This window comes from Acinonyx jubatus, chromosome A3 (genome assembly GCF_027475565.1).
Source record: "Acinonyx jubatus isolate Ajub_Pintada_27869175 chromosome A3, VMU_Ajub_asm_v1.0, whole genome shotgun sequence".
NCBI classification, from domain to species: domain Eukaryota; kingdom Metazoa; phylum Chordata; class Mammalia; order Carnivora; family Felidae; genus Acinonyx; species Acinonyx jubatus.
Window position 1 is genome coordinate 46,066,625 of NC_069388.1, and position 19,256 is coordinate 46,085,880.

A 19,256-nucleotide genomic window follows, 5' to 3' on the forward strand; every position below is an offset into this window, starting at 1 on the left:
TTTACAAGTTAAATAGTTTCACTCTGGGGAGAATGTGTAGAAGTCCTCATATAGTCATTCCAGAAGCTCTGATTACATTCTTACTTTTTAATATAATAGCGTATCTCAGGTTCATTTGGTACAGTTCTTTTACGAGACCTGCACTCATTTTCCAAAGGAGTCCTTGTTCCTTTTAATTAGAAACAGTATCTAAAGATCATGGTTTGGTTGACAGATTTGCTAATTTTTCTTAGGCATATTATTATATCTGGTCCTTTGCAGTTTATACAACTAGGAAATGCTTTTTTTTTAAGGTAAAATACATCATGAGGCCATATTGGAAAGACTTATTCTCAACAAGACTAACACAACAATGTATTTTATCCCTCAACACACACACACAACACCATCGTTATCACCAATAATACCAGAATAGAAATAAATCTCTTTAATATTGTTTTTTAGTTCTTTTTGTCCTTAGGTGATATCCAACTACTGATGTACAGTCAAATAATGTGTTAACGTAGCAATACCTCCTCTTAGAGTGTTTATACCACTAATTACACAATTGCCTTTGATTTTTAGGGATCATTTAATTTATTTCTTTATTCAAATTATATACAAATATTTAAATGGTTTCAAAATCAAATCTACAAAAAAAAAAGGATTCAAATAGTTTATTTATTTATTTTTTTAACGTTTATTTATTTTTGAAACAGAGAGACAGAGCATGAACAGGGGAGGGGCAGAGAGAGAGGGAGACACAGAACCGGAAGCAGGCTCCAGGCTCGGAGCCATCAGCCCAGAGCCCGACGCGGGGCTCGAACTCACAGACCGTGAGATCGTGACCTGAGCTGAAGTCGGACGTTTAACCGACTGAGCCACCCAGGCGCCCCTGGAATAGTTTAATTGGTAACCCTGTATCCTCCACCTTATTCTCTTCCTTCTTCATAGATTGACATTTAACTTATTTCATTTTATTTTTCTAGTGCTTCTTAAAAAAGAAAGTCCACGTACACATGTATTCATATTACTTTTCTGGGTATCATGAGAATGAAATACATTTTTTTTCTGTACTTTGCTTTTTTCCTTTTTATTAATACATCCTAGAATACAGTCTATAGTAATATATAGACATAACCTTCATTTATTATGGCTTATTTGCTGGAATTGATTTTTCCTTCCATATTCATGAATAATTTTGAATACAGGAATACCTCGGAGATGTGGGTTTGGTACCAGAACACTGCCATAAAGTGAATATCTCAAAAAAGTGAGTCAAAACTTTTTGGTTTCCACAGTTTATACCAAAGTTATGTTGATATTACACCATAGTCTATTAAGTATGTAATAGTTCTATGTCTAAAAATAAGTATATACTCTAATTAAGAATACTTTACTGAATAAAAATTGCTAACCATCATCTGAGCTTTTAGTGAATCATAATCGTTGAACGCAGGTCACCATAACAAGTAAAATAATAATGAAAAAGTTTCAAACATTGCAAGAATCACCAAAATATGACACAGAGATACAAGTGAGCAAATGTTGTTGGAAAAAAGGTGCCAAAAGACCTACTTGATTCAAGGTTGCCACAAACCTTCAATTAGTAGGAAAATGCAGTATCTGTGAAGTGCAATAAGGGGAAGTGCAATAAAATGAGATGTGCCTGCATAATTGACTCCTGGGGTGGAGGTGACTGGAATACAGTCCCTTGGGGACCTCAGCCATTGAGGTGTGGACTCTGGTCTCTGGGATCTTGCTGCAGCCACAGCAGTTCACATTAATTTCTTTCATGTGTTGGACACCTTACAGTATTCCAATCAAGGAAGGGACACTTGTTGAGATGAGCACTGGGTGTTTTATGGAAACAAATTTAACAATATATTTAAAAAGAAAGCACTGCATCACGAGGATGAAATATAGCTAATATTGCCAAATAACTTTTCCTCTTTAAAGGGAAATTTTTAGCAATAATGTCCATCTTTGTTTATTTGGAAATTTTATCTTTGGAATTTTTATTTTCCTTTGCCAGTTAATTTAGTATTATTGAAATTTAGAATTTGAGATCAATAAATCTTTGTTGTAATCATTAACTGCCATTATGGCAAATTTTTACACTTTCATGAGCTACTCACTTAATATTTAAAAGTCAGTTCATGATTGGACACCCGAATGCTTATAGCAATGCTAACAACAATAGCAAAATTATGGAAAAATCCCAAATGTCCATCATAGACTGATGAATGGATAAATAACACATGGCAAATATATACAGTGGATTATTACTCAGCGATCAAAAAGAATTAAATCTTGCCATTTGCAACAATGTGGATGGAACTAGAGTGTATTATGCTAAGTGAAATAAGTCAGGCAGAGAAAGATATATCTTTTCACTCATATGTGGAATTTAAGAAACACAGCAGGTGAACAGGGGAAGGGAAGGAAAAACAAGATGAAAACAGAGAGGGAGACAAACCATTAGAGACTCTTAAATACAGAGAACGAACTGAGGGCTGCTGAAGGGGAGGTGGGTGAGGGGATAGGCTAAATGGGTGATGGGCATTGAGGAGGTCACTTGGGATGAGTACTGGGTGTTATATGTAAGTGATGAATCACTGAAACCAATAGTACAGTGTATGTTAACTAATTTGAATTTAAATAAACAAACAAACAAATAAATAAACAGAACCCCCCTCAAAACCCCAAAACAAAAAACAAAACAAAACAAAAAGATTTGACACCTAAGTTCATCAATGTGTTGGACAAAGTCTGAGTTCAGAGTATGTCTGTGTTGGAGCAAATCACGTCCTGTACCTAGAAAATTCCCTCAAATCCTCCCAACCCCCAGTATAAGATTTCTTTTTCCTACTTTGCACTTTTTCTTTCTCTTCTATTTCAGTTACAATGAAGTTGCAACCTCTAGATAGGAGGTATTTCTTAAGCTTACAAAAATCTATGAATTTCAAATAATTGAACTCATCCTCCATTAATCTAAATATACTTTTAAAATTAGATATTTATCTGTATAAAAGTAAACATAAAATTTCATAACCATGCATTGAGAAGTTTCTCAGGTATGGAATTAGTTCATCTAAAAATATAACTATGAAACTCATTTCATCTATTTTTCAAAGAAAAATGTTTTTAAAAATTAGATGGATATGGTCAAGACTGTACCTTTAAAATAACAGAAATGGGAATTGGTATGAGTTGTTTGACTAAATTTGTATGCGACCACTAATTATTACATGAGAGTCTAATAAAAGGTGTTCCAGCAAGCAAGCCAAACATGTTTCTGTCAGTCTATGTTTGTTTTATACAATGTATAGGCATGTGTCATTCTTTTTTGAAATGACTTCCATTCAATTCTACTTACTCTGGAAATGAATTTCCCACCACTCTGCTCCTTTTTTTTTCTCTCTGTCCTCTGTCAAAATCCCCGGGTATTTTGAATTTCTTGAGTATCCTCCAGAGTGGGGATGCCCTTTGTCACTAGACCTTGCTTTCATCTGGTAGAGCAGGTGGCCCCCTGGGGAGAGAAACTTTCAGTGGCATTTGTCACACTGGGCTCTCTGGCTCTGTTACTGATGTTGAAGCAGACAAATTAAGGAACAAAGCTGAAGTCATTTTCCAAAAAAAAAAGTCCCGTTGGGTTTCTGAGCTGTATCTGCTATGCAAAGAAGTGGTTAAAGAAGCTTCAGAAGGCTGAAGCTCTCCCCTGGAAGGGACCCTGCTGTGGGTCAGCTCTCCACATCAGAGGCCCCACCAACATACACTGACCATTGGTCCTGGAGCTTCAGGATTTTGTTTTCCTTCAAGAGACTAGATTTCATGTTCCTTATTGAGCAGCCTTTCTTTCTCATTCTGGGGTTATTTCCACATAAAATAGGGGAGAGAATCCTCTTTGCATTTGATTGAAGTTGATTTCATTGTGAGATTTCTTTCTTTTTTTGAGTTTTATTATTTATTTTTTATTGAAGTATAATTAACATACATACAATGGTATATTAGTTTCAGGTGTACAATACAGTGACCCAACAATTCTATGGATTTCTCAGTGCTCATCACAATAAGTGTACTCTTAATCTCAGCGATCCCCCCATTTACCCTCCCTCTGGCAACCTCCAGTTTCTTCTGTCTTTAAGAGTTTGTTTTTTGTTTGCATGTTTTTCTTTGTTTGTTTGTTTTGTATCTTAAGTTCTACATATGAGTGAGATCATATGGTATTCATCTTTCTCTTGTTTCACTTAGCATTATGCTCTCTAGGTCCATCCATGTTGGTGTAAATGGCAAGATTTTATTCTTTTTTTGTGGTTGAGTAATATTCACTATATATTATATATTACATTTATATTATGTTATATATTATTCCATTATGTATACATTTATACTACATCATTTCTATATATTTATTTATCAATGGACACTTGGGTTACTTTCATAACTTGGCTATTGTAATTAGTGCTGCAATAAACATAGGAGTGCAAATATATTTTTGAATTAGTGTTTTCATTTTCTTTGGGTAAATAGCAGTAGTACAATTGCTGGATAGTAGGATAGTTCTATTTTTAACTTTTTGAGGAACATCCATACTGTTCCCCAGAGTGGCTGCACCAGTTTGCATTCCCACCAACAGTGCATGAGGTTCATTTTGCCCCACAAAATTGCCAAAACCTGTTGTTTCTTGTGTTTTGGGTTTTAGCCATTCTGATAGATGTAAGGTGATAGCTCATTATGGTTTTTGTTTGCATTCCTCTGATGATGAGTGATGTTAAGCATCTTTTTAAGTCACTGTTGGCCATTTATTTGTATCTATTCTTTGAAAAAATGTCTGTTCAGGTCCTCTGTCCATTTTTGAAATCATTGTTAGATGTTTTAATCCATCTGCCAACGCTGGCCATCTTTGATGGCTGAAGACGATCAACTCTGAAATGTCCTCTGTCTTTAGCCTCTACACAAGAGCGGGAAATGAGTATTACTGGCCCCAGGAGGACATATACTTCCCTATCCTCTAAATTTTTCCCTAACTTTGGCTTTGGTTTTCAACAAACCTTAGCTGGTAGCCAAGAAAAATACTTTTAAGAACACCCCTTCAAAACTGAAAGGGACAAGAATCATAAATTTAAAAATAATTATAATGAAGCAGGAAGTCTAATCTCATGCTCCCCTCTCCCCTTGACACCTGTATCAGGGGCCTTGTGAGTGGAAGGTGGGCGCCCATTTCCCTAAATGCTGTACATACATCAGAGCTGAGTGCTGTCCTCCACCTTCACCAGAGACACATTCCTGGACTTTGGGCATTGTGCATGCTTCAGAGGAAGAGAAACCCTGGCTTTGACTTGAGGCCTCTCACTCAAACCTGAGAGGAAAATCTGTGTGTGAGTCTTGGTTCCCCAAAGGAGAGAAAATGAGAAGGCACTTCCTATCCATTAAAGTATCCAAAACATTGCTGAGAGAAAGTTAAACCAGTCCAGATGCTAAGAACGTTAAGTCTAAAGGAGTTCAGAAACCCTACAGACTGCCAAGAAAATGTTAGGGTTGCACTTCATCTAGGTTAGTTTCCAGTTGGTTCTAGGGGCAGGCAACTAACTTGCTTGTAGAGTTCAAGAACTAGGCTTGAGCCCAGTGAGGCTGGCCCCTTCTCCTTATTCTGGTTCATAGAAGGAAAATTCTGGAAAAGATATGGGTGGGAGTCAAAGAGGTCAAGAATGCCTCCTCCAGAAAGGAGAGCATCACAGCCAGAGGAAGCAGCCCACCATCTCAGGACAGAGCCATTCTTCAGAGTTCCATGTGTTACCCTTGAAGACAGTGTTGAGGAGAGAAAGCCACCAGAGCAATAAATCAGTACAAATAAATATTTGCTATTTTAGTAAAAATAAATATTTTAAGTATAAACAAATGCATAGATAATGACAGAGGCACTTCTTGCCCCATCAGCATAATAAATGAGAACATTAAAACCTTGACCAGTATCACTGAAAAGGACCGTAATGAATAGCTTTTGTTTTTTATGCTTAGCTATGGAACTATCCTGAAAATCGTACAATTGTACAGCAAGAGAAAAAAAAAATTCTGTAGGAATGTTGGAAATGTATGTAAGCATACAAGCAGGCAGTGAGATGCTGTCTAACAAACAACTTTTTTTAATAGAACACTTATAGGTATATCTTTTTCCTCCAATGGGATTTCATATCATAAAGTATAATATAAAAGAGAGCTAAGTTAAATTAAACAAATAAATTTTCACAAAATTCCTACTGTAAGAAATGCTAGGTAATTTATAATTCATCTTATTTGCTAATAAGATTCAGGCCTTTGCCAAGAAATAACCTCTTTCAATGATATTATTTTGCTGAATCCACAGGGGACAGACTGTCAGCTAAAACCTTAATTTTCATTTTTTATTTTGATAAGATGGATGTTCAGATTGTTCTCTCCTTTTTAAAAAGTTGAACCTTGCATCTTCTCAGAATGAGAGAGTTTCTTTTCTTTCCTTTCTACAGTAGGTAGTGTCTGAGCAGTGGAGGCTGAACGCATGAGGTATACTGCAGAGACAATCATAAGATGTGGTGGAATCCCTACAGCACTAAAAGGTATCTGCTTTCCTTGTAGCAAGCATGCTGCCTTCTGAGTCCTCTTAATTAATGCTTTTCATCAAAAGAAATGATGACCTATGGTTTCTGTTTTAATTGAATTGGTGCTTATGGTGGACTGTATCATGTTCAAAGACCGAAAGATTAGATATTCATTTGTGCCTGGTTTTAAGCTTTCTGAGCTCTCTCTGTTTGGTATTCACTACAGTTGAGTGGATTTGGGGGGGTGGAAATCTGTATTGTATTTGTGTAAAATTACAAAGTATCAGTGGTCTAGATCTGATGTTATACTCACATGTTTTCCCTAATTTTCTTTTTATTACCCTTTGCATAATTGCAAGGCAATGCAGCCTTCCAATTACAGGGACCACTGACAAACATAAACAGCAACTCAGCACCAGCGGGCACTCGTTTCCTGCAGCACATGCCACCGTGCCATTCCTCAAAAATGCACCCACAGCTTATTCACAATTATAGATGCCACAGGAACAGGGAAACAGATGCCCGGAGAAGAAAACAATGATGGCTGAACCTACTGGCCAATCTGTGAAAGCCAGCCCGTGTGGTGAAAATGAGAAAAGACAAAGTATTCATGGTTGAATCTATGGGCCACATTGCTAAGGTCAAAAATCTAGCCTTCTAGGGCCAGATTCAATAAAAATCTGTCTGGATTTTATGCCAAGCCATGCAGGCCTGGAAAAATCAATTTTCTGGAACTTGTGAAGTCTTCCATAGTCGAGGCAGACAGCATTCCTGCTGATTCTTACTCAGAGCAGGCTTGGGAGGCGCTCCAGAGGCCTGGGTCAGTCCTGAGTCTTAGATGTTTTGAGCAGGGTCTAGCAGGAATGAAAAGGGGTGAGGAACATGCATGTAGCCCCTTGTCAGTCTCTGCATGTCCATGCATGGAACTATCGGGTGGCATTCATTAATTGATTTTTTTTTCATTTATTCATCAAACATTTTGAGGCTCCAACCCTGTGCCCAGTGCTATGCTATAGGCTGGGAAAATTGAGATGGAATCACAACATGACCACAATTAAACAGCCAATTGCAGTAGCATGTCATAGAGATTCCTTAAAATATGTAAAGGATCTTATGGAAGCACTGAAAAGAGGCATCTCATTAAGTCTGGAAGAGTTAGAGAGTTTGTCTGGGAATGCTTTCCCCAGGAGGCAACAAGTGAGATCAGCCTTGAGGTTTGGATATAGAATAAGGGCAAAGAGAAGGACCAGCACATTAGACTGAAAACCTCAGGGACAATGGTGTGGAGGTGTGTGTGTGTGTGTGTGTGTGTGTGTGTGTGTGTGTGACAGAGAGAGAGAAGGAGACAGACACAGGAAAAGAGAGAGAGTGAGAGAGACAGGAAGAGACAGACAGAGATGGCAGAGAGGTAGTTCCCAATCCTATATAGTAAATGGGGAGGAGGCAGACAGACTGGGGCCAGAAAGCCAAAGCCACCAACAGTTTTAAGCAGAAGAGGTGAATTCTATCCTTACATTTTAGAAAGAACCTGGAGATGTGTGGACAATGGAGTGGAGCAAAGATGAAGCCAGATGAGGGAGATGGCTTTGGAGGTCATCACAGTAATCACAGTGAGAAGTGAGTTGGGGCAGATGCACTGAAAAACTTCATGGCAATAGAATCATGGGGCTCAGGGCCCGAGTGGTTGGGTGGAGAGATGGAGGCATGGGGGAAAATGCCCCATTCTTGCTGATCAGACAAGGATAGAGGGAAGGGAAGCTGTGGAGGGCAAGGTAATAAAATGAGATGTGTGCCAATGCTAGGAAGGTTGGCAGACAGTTTGGAACATAATTCTGAGCTGAGGATAAAGTGGGGGGGGTCATTAGTCTAGGGGAATGGTTATAATCTGGAGTATAGATGAGGGAAACAGACCAAAGAGAAAAAGTCAAGTGAAAAGAAACAAGGCTTGGGGACAAAGTCTTAGACAGTACTAAGATCAGGCTGAGGTGGTGGAGAAACTCAGAAAGCCATCAGAGGGTGGCACATAGAGAGGAAAGCCAGCAGAGAATAAAGTCCCAAATGCAAGAGCAGAGAAAGCTCTAAGACACATGGGGCCAGTTTTATATTCTGCAGATTGGTCAAGCAAGACAAGGAGTCCTCAAAGGGGCTGGGTTTGAGACTCAATGACAAACAGCCCTGCATTACATAGACCTTATGGAGGCTATGTTTAGTGTCATAAGCACAAAAGATAAATTATCAGATAAAGTCTCTCCTGAGACTTCAAGCTGGGCAAGTTCAGTGAGTGTGACTTCTTGAATCTTCCATTTACATTGGAGGGATACCTCTAGTGGATTGTGTCCTGCCAGCCAAGGGAAGTCTTTTTTTTTTTTAAGCTTATTTATTCATTTATTTTGAGAGAGAGAGAGAGAGAGAGAGAGAGAGAGAGAGAGAGAAGAGAGGAGGAGCAGAGAGGAAAAGAGAGCAGGTACCGTCAGTGCAGAGCCTAAAGTGAGGCTCAAACTCACAAACTGTGAGATCATGATCTGAGCCGATGTCAAGAGTTGACGCTTACCCGACTGAGCCATGAAGGTGCCCTAGGTCAAGGGAAGCCTTAAGTGGGGGATTATTAACCTTGTGTATTTCCAAATGTTTTGCTCTGTAACTCTAGTGATTTACCCCTTAGAATGCAAAAGTGGCCTCCTCATGTTCCCTGAATCAGGTTCCAAGTACCATTTCTCACTGTGGCCACACGGTTCATTGGTGGAATAAAATGTCATATAAGACTATGCAGAGTGGATTGGGATTTGTTACCCTGGTGATTTCTTTTTTTTTTTTTTCTCATTTTTCCACATTGAATCTGAAGGTGGGGAGAAAACACACCTAGAGTAAACTGATGCTATGCCATCCAGGGGATGACCTCTATGTGCTCTGCCATTTTAATAGGATATGCTTTGCCTTACTAGTGTTGATACTGCCAGTGCTCCATCCACACCCCCTTGACACATGCTCCTTCTGCATCATTGCTGGCTTCTTACCTCAAGTGCTGGAACTGCACCAGAGCTTCTTAGCCCATGCTTGGGGCAGGCCAGAAAGGCTGTGGAGTTCACGTTTGTCTGCCAGGAGCAGCCCTCAGACAATAACTTCTGGGAATAAGTGGATTTGCCAATGTGATTGGTGGATATGGCAGTGCTGAGGCACGTTTGACACAGTCTCTCAGAGGTCTTCAGCAGGATTAATGTAGAAACAGGTTTGATTTACACCCTTTATTTGTTATCTTCCCTTCTGTTTCATTTTCATACTACTTTATGAGTGGTTACAGGGATCACTCCCAAGTTAAGTACTGCCACCTTGTCTCAAGGTAGGGGAATCTAACCTAACTGCCAACCAAATTCAAAGAAAAAAACTCAAATGTAGTTGAGCTGGTAAAATTCACGACCAAAGAGAGAAAGTAGTACCATTTCAGGTATAGTAAGGATGAATTTTTTGTAACTTTTTAAATGTTAATTTATTTATTATGAGAGACTGAGAGAGAGAAAGGGGGAAAATCCCAAGCAGGCTCAGCACAGTCAGCACGGAGCCCGACCCTGGTCTCAATCCCACAAACTGTGAGATCATAACCTGAGCTGATATCAGGAACCAGAAACTCAACCAACTAAGCTACTCAGGTGCCCCAGGAATGAGTTTTTCAGGCCCCAAATCCAGGTCTGAAAAAAAGGGAACTTTATTTTTCTAGTACTAAGTTTAACTTTGATTTTACACCTCATTTTATCAAGTAACAAGCGCTTAATCTCAACCCATTTTAGGTAATCTACATTGATTTGGTCCTCTCCTCTCCCACCTCTGCTTGTCTCTCTGGGGCTGTGTTTAAATTCCAGGAAACTTACAAGGCACCAATTCCCAGGGGCAGGATGTGAGGACCTGGCCAATGGCAAGCGCCTGTCCACTGCAGTTGCTGAGCAACAGTGCCTGTTTGTACCCTCACTGTCAGCATCCCTTCTAGCAACATCCAACAATATGCCTATGGCCTCATGATGACTTCAAGCCTCCTGCCACATAGGTTTGGCTCTGTTCTAGTCTTCATGCCTTTAAGGACTCTTAAAGTTCATTTCTATCAGTTACTTCCACATGTCCTCAGCTGCCTGGAGAAGTGGTGACTGGCCTTTACCAGGACCACTGGGGTGCTTCGAGGCTCTGTGGCGGGGGGGTGGGGGGCGGTCTCACTAGCTCATCTATCTAAATACCATTGGAAGCCTTTTTAAATTTTGCTAATTTCATATCATGCCAAAAGAATCAGAAGAACTCTGGGTCTTGCCACCTATTCAGGCCCCCAAGACAAGGCTGTTCTGTTTTCTTGACCTCTGTCTCTTCTGTCTTTCTTGATCTCTCTTCCCTGCCAACCGGCAAGTTCTCCACTGGTTTGTAGGGAGGGCCCACCTCAGCCCTGGAACAACACTAAGGCACTAACAGATGGTAGTTGAGGATAACACCCCTAGCTTCCTTGAAGCCTCCTGGTGGGACAACTGAATTGTGTTCTACTTATTCTGAGGTATGTCCTATCCTGAGGGGCTTGAGCCCCAACTGCTCACAGCAGCAGCACTATGATTAATACCCTCTTTACTGGCATTGTCTCCTTGTCATGTTTCCCAAGTCTCCCACTCCAGATAACTGGGATCACTTCTCAAATCAATACCTGCCCCCAAGCCCTGCTTTAGGACTGCTTTGGGGATTACCCAATTTGAGACACAGCCTCTTCCACTTTGGGGTCTTACAAACACATGCCACCAACACCCCCCTCCCCACCCCCATTTGTGGTATTACAACGTGAATTCAGGCTGGTACCTGTGGGAGTGGTATGGTAGAAACAGAGGTTGCCAATGCCAGATTAAACCATACCTTTGATTTAGCAAAGTGTTGGTAACGGTGGCAACAAAATTGCTTACCAGAACACCTGAAAGAATTTGTTTGGCATTGTAAGATATGCTTCCTAATGGCTGGAAGGTAGGATGATTTTGGGGGTGGAGGAGGCAGTGAGAGTCTCTGTCAGTTAGTAACCCAGGCAGGGGTGGGAGAGCGGAGGCAGGACAGGTGTGTGTGTGTGTGTGTGTGTGTGTGTGTGTGTGTGTCTGTGTGTATAGAGGCACTTCATAGTGGAAATACAAGAGACCATTTCAAATAGAGAGCTAAGTCAAAACACCCAAGAAGCCGAAGTGTGAGGTTCTCCAGTTCAGAAGCCTGGCTGGTCTAACTCAGTGAGTAGGCCAGCCATAAATACCAAGAGTAACTGCAGAAACCATGAGGGGCCAGCAGTTTCCTGTTTCTTATATTCAAAATTTAAGAGGCAGGCAGGGAACAAGTAAGAACAGCATGCCTCGAGCACCAGCCTTCTCTGATGCATGAGTGGAGATCATCCATTCTACAGGACTGCCCTTCTCCCATGGTGTTTGCCTAGTTTACCCTGAAGGTGGCAGGAGCTCTTTGTCCTTTCCCATCTGGGAAGCTGGGGCAGGGAGACGGAGACCAGGGCAGACCCCACCACAGTCCATGGAAAGGCTCCCTGCTAATGGAAAGCACTGGTGCCCTTGCCGCCCAAGTTGGCTTGCTTCAATTCGTCACAGAGGCACAAGGTTGGTAACTCACCATGAAGTCAGCAGAGCAGAGAAAATATTTGCCTAAAGATTAGCAGGGGAAGCCCCTCTGGATTTCCAACATGCCGGGCCTGACAAGCTCCAGGTTTTCAAATACCTCAGACCAGAGAGGGGAAAATATAGCGCAGGTGTGTGTGTGTGTGTGTGTGGTGATGGCAGGCATTTTACACACAAAGCTAGTTGTCGTGGAAGAGGCCCTTCCTTCCATTCCTGGTCACACAAACTCCTGAAAATGCCACTCAGGCAGTGCCTCTAAGTACTGAAAATCTGGTTTTGTTAGTAGCATGGGGGGCTCTTGCTGGTGCACTGGAGACTCAGGAGGGCTTAGCATGCTGCCCTCCAAAGAGGAGCTCTGCAGATTGAATCATTGGTTGAAGTCCCATTCTGTTGGTTATATGGTCCCAGGGCCTTTTAGTGTTTCTAACTGAGAACTTTTAGGGCAGAGAAGGACAATGATCTTTTACTCCTGGGGCACTGAGGGTACATACAGTTTCAGGTTACCCTGACAAGTTTGAACTGTCTTTCAAGCCGGTTCTTTTTATGTTTGAAAACTTAGGTAAATTTTGTGTATGTTAATTTTAGTATAATACAATATTTCAAATGTCATTAAATAGGACTTACATCATATTGTTCTATGGCTTCATGTCCTTGGCAACTGACCTTGTATCATTTTATTTCCCAAGTGTGAGAAATAAAGTAAGGGACAATGTAGAGGACCCAGGACACGAATTGGGGGCATTTTACCTGGTCTGCACATTTGGAACCTTGGGAATTTGAGTAAGTATTCATTGTGATTCTATTTTCTTCCTTTTCTTCATCAGCCAAAAGGTGGGGGTGGGGTGGGATGGGACAATATTTGAGTGATAATTTCTAATCATTCTAATCATAACTTGTATGATTTGATATACTCTGCTTATGTTTTACAAATATGTTCTCATGTTTAAGTAAACTGAGCATACAACTATTACTGGAAATGAATTGACAAAAAGTATTTAAAAGAGTAAAAGATTTAGCAGTGGATGACATCATTGAACAAACCACATCCCAGGGGCTGGTTCTGAAGATACTGACAACGTGGAGAACCAAAGGGGAACAGTAAGTAAGGAAAACAATTCACACACTTGCTGAAAGACTGACATGACAGTTATTCTCAGTGTGACTGATTTTGGGGATGCATGTTTCAGTAGGTTGGAGAAAGTCAGTAAGGAGGTGGGAAAATGTGACTTTTTTGTCATTTAAAATTTTTTAATGTTTATTTATGTTAGAGAGAGAGGGAGAGAGAGAGAGAGAGAGAGGGCACACATGAGTGAGGGAGGAGCAGAGAGAGAGGGAGACAGATGATCTGAGCAGGTTCCAGGTTCCACGCTGACAGCACAGAGCCTGATGCAAGGCTCAAACCCATGAACTCTGAGGCCATGACCTGAGCCAAAGTTGGATGCCCAACCGACTGAATCACCAGGCACCCCTGTAATTTAAATTTTGATAAAATCTTAATACATACAAAATATACAAAACCATATATTTTTTCCCACACATTTGAGAATAAGTTGAGGACATGATTTTATGACATTTATTCTTCCATTTACTTCCGTGTGCATTTCTTAAGAACCAGGGGTTTTCTCTTACTGCTCACAGTCCTATGGTCAGAATAATCCACATTTAGATTTTGCCATTTGTTCCAATAATTGGCAGTGCCCTGCACAGCGGTTTTATTTTCTTTGTCCAGGATCCAATCAGGGATCATTCATGACATTTAGTTATTACGTGTTTTAGTTCCATTTATCTGGAACAATACCTTAACGATTCTTCATTGTCCTACAGAGTTCTAGCCAGTTATTGAGTAGAAAGTTCCTTACTTTAGGTTTGTCTGTTTCCTTAAGATTAGGTTCAAGTTATGCATTTTTGACAATACCACATGAGGTAGCTTGCCCCAGCACATCCTACCCAGAGGCACGTGAATTTGGTTTGTCCCATTTTGGGTGCAAATAATTTCATCATTTGGTTAAGGCAGTTACTTTTACTTTTAAATCACATCTTTGAATTAAATATGCTATATGGTTAAGACTTGCTGCTTCCCCTGGTTTCTCAGGAAACCAGAAGGAATACAGCCTTACTGCAACAGTGCCACCTGCTGAAAAAGAGGGAATGCTTTCCTTAGAATTCAAGTCCCCAGACACGGTTTGTATGTTGATGCCTTCCAAATGTTACTTAACAGAAAGTTAAATCTAAGCTTTCCAGAGATGGAGTTGGTTAGATAGTGAAGCTTGGGGTGAGGACTTTAGGGAGCATCTGAAGAAGAGCAGGGCTGCATGGGTCCGAGGAGTTCAACCCCTAAGAACACCTGAGATTGGAACTCCTAATTCAGGGATGGAAAGCACCAGAGCTGTGATCAGGCTCCACCATAACATCCAGCATCCCACTGGGCAGGTCAGGGTGGGCAGTGCCCCAGGGCACCGGGCACCCACTGGCCCTACCAGAACTGCCTGGCCCATCATCTTGCTGCTTAATGTCCTTTCATCTCTATAACGTAGTTATTTAGGAACCTTAACTTGTTCCAGTGTTTGCCTCATTGTTTGTCTGGAAATAATAAGAACTGTTTGTCTCGCTATATAATTTGAGAGAAAGGCTGGCATTCCCCTCCTACCATGGAAAACGCTCAGGAATGATCTCTATCATCTTGCAATCATGCTGGTCACTGACTAAACTGTTTTCTTCAAAGAGTTTTTTGATCTCCTCTATACTAATCAGAAATCTGAACCTGAAAATCATAGAAGATAAACAGGAGGGTCCAGGTCTGATATGTTCTGTGTAACTGCCTATGTGTGCAATATTCCTAGAAGTGTATAAGGGCATGAGATGTACTGGTGACATTCAAATTTGGACCAAGTTGTTTCCTCTTGTTATTGATCATTTTTAACTATCAAGAGCTCACAGCAGGCCTGAAAATGGAAGAGAGGAGGGGAAAGGGGAGGTGATCTTGGTTTTAAAGTTATATTTGGAAGAGTTAATTTGCAATTTGAGTGCTAAAGCCAAGAATATCAGGTATGATCATCTCAGTCTTGATTAATTATAAATAGTGTCTAGGCAAATGGAGGGGCCAGTGCACTGCTTAGACCACAGCTGGGACTCCAGGCTGTGCATTTAACTGAACAAACACAGACAGGAACCAATCCCAGAAGAATGAGCAAAACAAGAAGAAACTGAATGTCCTGCCATATTAGAAATGATTAGGAACTTAGGAAGCCCCGGACTTGGCCAAGAGTTAAAATAAAGGGAACAGGATGGCTGTGTAGGACTATTCACAAGCCTGATAGGGAGAGAGTTCTGAACTTAACTTCCTTAGCTACTCAAGGAGTAGCTAATAGCGAATTAAAGTTTTATGGTGATAGGTACTACCCTTATTATGAGGAATAAAGCATACTTCTAGCAGTTGAAAGTGTCCAAGGATGGTTTGAGATGCTCTGGAGGTGTTGTAGGAAAGGTATGTGTGGTCAGATTATACGACCTTAATGTCCCATTTACACTGAGGACCTGTAATTGCCTTGAACATTTGATCCATGGCTTGACCCAATCCACAGTCAATTTTTTAATCTTTAAATTTACAAACAATAAGTCAATAAAAACAAATTGGTTAGATTCTTTTATCCAAAACCAAGCTAGGGTCATGCAATTGACATTTGATTCCTGTGTCCTACAAATTATGTAACACATGAGAAAAACATATCTGTAAACAAAATGAAAATCCTTTAAGGGAAGCTCTTTGTAAAAAGAATTTGGCACTGAGTAAATTCCATACTTCTACTAAATGTTTAAACTTAATTACTGTATGATCAGGTTTACTTATTCCTAGAAAAATTCTCTATCTTTATAAATTATTTAGAGTTCGTAAAGTCAGGCTGTCTGAATTAGGACTTTATAGGACATGGAAAAATCCACAAGGAGAAAAAAAATTCATTTGTTTTGAACATTTTAAGATGCTATTAGGTTGGATCATGTGAAATTATTTGATGATTTTTAATTAAAATTTTTATTGAAAAAATATACATTTTTATACAACATGCTATTGTGAGAATTAATAAAGATTATATGTATACTTTAATCATACCTTTACCCTTTATCTGTACATCTTACAAAACTATAGTGCATTTTTTATCTACATAATGGTAATTTTTACATGGTCCAATGTAGTACATTATAGATAGATGCCCCAAATCACAAGTTTGGCTGGCTTAGACTATGTGGATATATCCTAAATTTGTAAATTTGCATTCAGGTACCTGTGATGACATTGAAACATGGGCCACTCCTGCAGTAATACATGTGCATGTATGTTGTGGGAGAGGAGAGGTTTCAAGAAAGATCTAGTAGCAGGCAGCAGGGCTGGTGGCTGGATTTTTTCCCAAGTTTTTATTTAAATTCTAATTAATTAACATATAGTGTAATGTTGGTTTCAGGAGATGAATTTAGTGATTCATTACTTACATATTTTAAGAGGTCCTACAGAGGGATTAGGAAAATAAGTGTTGGGAAATAGATATGGTGCACTTGGGTGAAGACACAGAGTGGTTGAGAAGAAGATGCTTAGAGAAAGAAATCACAGATGCAAAAGAGGCTGGAGGGCATGGAGCAGGGGACAATCAAAAAGAAAAGACATGCCCTCATCCCAGCCCTGCAAGAAAAGACAGCAGGGATTTGGACTTTTAAGTGTAAATAAGGGAGTGCATTGTAAAATTCACTTGGTGCAGTCCTTGTTTTTTTCTATATCATATCTCCTGCAGAATGCTGAAGTACACAAAAATGGGATCCAGGTTGTTTCTGTTAAGGTGAGTAGAAGATGCATCTTTAGCCTCTCCTGCCTTGAAGTGGCCCATGCTTCCCCTTCGAAAGCCTGGAGTTACCACAAATGCATTAGAAAACTAATGGCATCCATGATGGAATGATATGAATAAAATATTCCAACCCTCTACGCCCTGGTTTTATCAGCCTACAAAACTCAATTCTCACACCATTCTGTCATCTGGAAAATAAACTATAATATTATAAACTGTAATAAACTTTGTAATATTACAAAGGGTTTCATTGACTTCAGAAAGACAGAAAACTACAAGGTGAACTGTAACAGGGATCAATAGGCTGTCAGAACATAATGGCGATAGTGAGTTGGTCCTGTGAGTCCAGAATGGAAACACTGGTGTCCCGGAAACATCCAAGAGAGTTCCGTTGGTTGTGAGCACGTCTTGAGCCAAAAATGTGATGGTCTGCCCCAATGCAAGTGTGCTTTTGCCTGAATTAATAAATACCTAACAGTCAAATTCAGAAATCTGACCACCCCACTGTATGGGCTGGTTGACCACGTCTGGAGTAGTACCTCCGTAAGTCCCATATTTAGGATGGTTGGAGACAAAGTAAAAGAATGTGCAGATGAGGGGAAACAGAACAGGAATGGACACAGAGTTGATTTGCTATAAATATTTGTTCAAGAAAAGAAGGGGGAGAAGCAGAATGACTAGAGGAGAAAGGAGGTCGGGAGAGAGGGAAGGAATGAGGAAAGCACATAAAGTGATGACATGTGGTTATGATTTAGAGAATCTTTTTTTCAGAAGTGGAGATGAATAAGCTTAAAAGGAGAGAAGAAAATTTGTGAAAGGGGCTGAGAATATGGAAGTTAGGAGAAGCAGATACATACGCCTTGTGACGGCCTCACCACTGTAAATGTCATCTGGGTGCAACCCATAATTTGCGGTTGTCAAGGTTTAAAGCTTTAACTCCTGCCATTACCCCAGATGCTTAAGTAAGAATTCCAGTACTCTGAACTCCAGTTCTGTATCCCACCCCAAATTCCCTTGGGTGTTACACACATGTGAGAGTTCCAACATAAATATTTATAGGGCAAAGGACTTCAGAAAACACAATCCATGTTTTCCAAATGGTATTCCACAGAACCAACCAACTCACTTGCCTCCCTCTCTTCTCCTTTCCTTCCTCCATTTCTTCCTTCCTCCTTCTCTTCCTTTCTTCCTTCTGCTTCCCCTCCCTGCCTCCTCCTCTCTGTCTCTCCCTCTTTATTACCTGATTTCTTTGCTTCTTTCAACATATGCTTACTGAGCACCACTATCTTCCACACACCTCACCTACCATGTTGAACAAAACAGATATATGGCTCCTGCCCTGATGGAGCTCACAGGCAAGTGGGGAAGACAATTGTGACTTTCATAAACCGTAAGTTGGATTTCCTTTATTACTATAGAAGTTCAACGTTTAGTCTCATAACTGTGGCGGGTATGATACTCATGTATCTTTTAACCCAGCTATGAAAACCAAGTATATATATATCTGGGCTTAATTTAGTTCCCTAGTTCCTATTGCCCAATGGAAGGATTCTGTTTATTTTCAGGCTTAAAAATCAGCCCAATCCAGGAATTTCTCCCTTCAATTCACTAATGTAAACATGGTCCATTCTTGTTTGAAATTCTCTCTACTCAAGTTCTACACTTTCCTCTTTCTTCTTGGGATGGTACCTGAGATTCTTGGAGGTGAGGTCCATTATGGCCTCAGGACTGTGGTAGGGGTAGGGAGGCACATGGGGTCTGGGCCTGTCTCAGAGCCATGATGAGATACAGCTCACCTCACCAGCTGCCTCATTGGGGTGCCCTGGTTCCCACAGTCACGTACATCTTCATGTACCCATTAGATTGGTGTCAGGTTCTTCTAATTCCCCAAAACATTTGAACTAATTTATGAACTTGATTGTCCTTTAAATTCACTAAGTTCAGCATCTGTCTTCATTGATTCCTTCATTTAACTTCCATTTGGCTGTTGATCTCTAGTTTCTTAAGGTACATTTTCATGTCATTTATCTTTCTTCTTATTTTTTATTAATAAAAATACTTAAGGCTATAAATTTTATTTTGAGTACTATTTTACCACATGACATGGTTTGAGATTTATTGTTTTCCAAACATTATTATTTCTAAGGGGATTATAATTGAATTTTTAACTTCTTTTTTGACCCTTGCTTTAATTTGGATATTTTATTTTCCAATTTCCAAGGGGTTAGATTTTGTTGTCATTACTG

The 19,256-nt window shown here is 40.1% G+C and overlaps 1 long non-coding RNA gene across 2 annotated transcripts in view; it reads left to right on the forward strand.

Moving 5' to 3' along the window:
* LOC113602580 (uncharacterized) overlaps positions 1-17,196 on the forward strand; it is a 46,235-nt gene extending 29,039 nt beyond the window's left edge. The window contains exons 2-5 of one of the 2 annotated variants that reach the window (XR_003424068.2): positions 1,191-1,252; positions 6,486-6,575; positions 12,865-12,958; positions 16,960-17,196. This is a non-coding gene — a long non-coding RNA (uncharacterized LOC113602580). The remainder of the gene's footprint in view (positions 1-1,190; positions 1,253-6,485; positions 6,576-12,864; positions 12,959-16,959) is intronic. The other variant, XR_008289226.1, reaches the window with a different exon arrangement.
* The last annotated feature ends 2,060 nt before the right edge of the window (positions 17,197-19,256 follow it).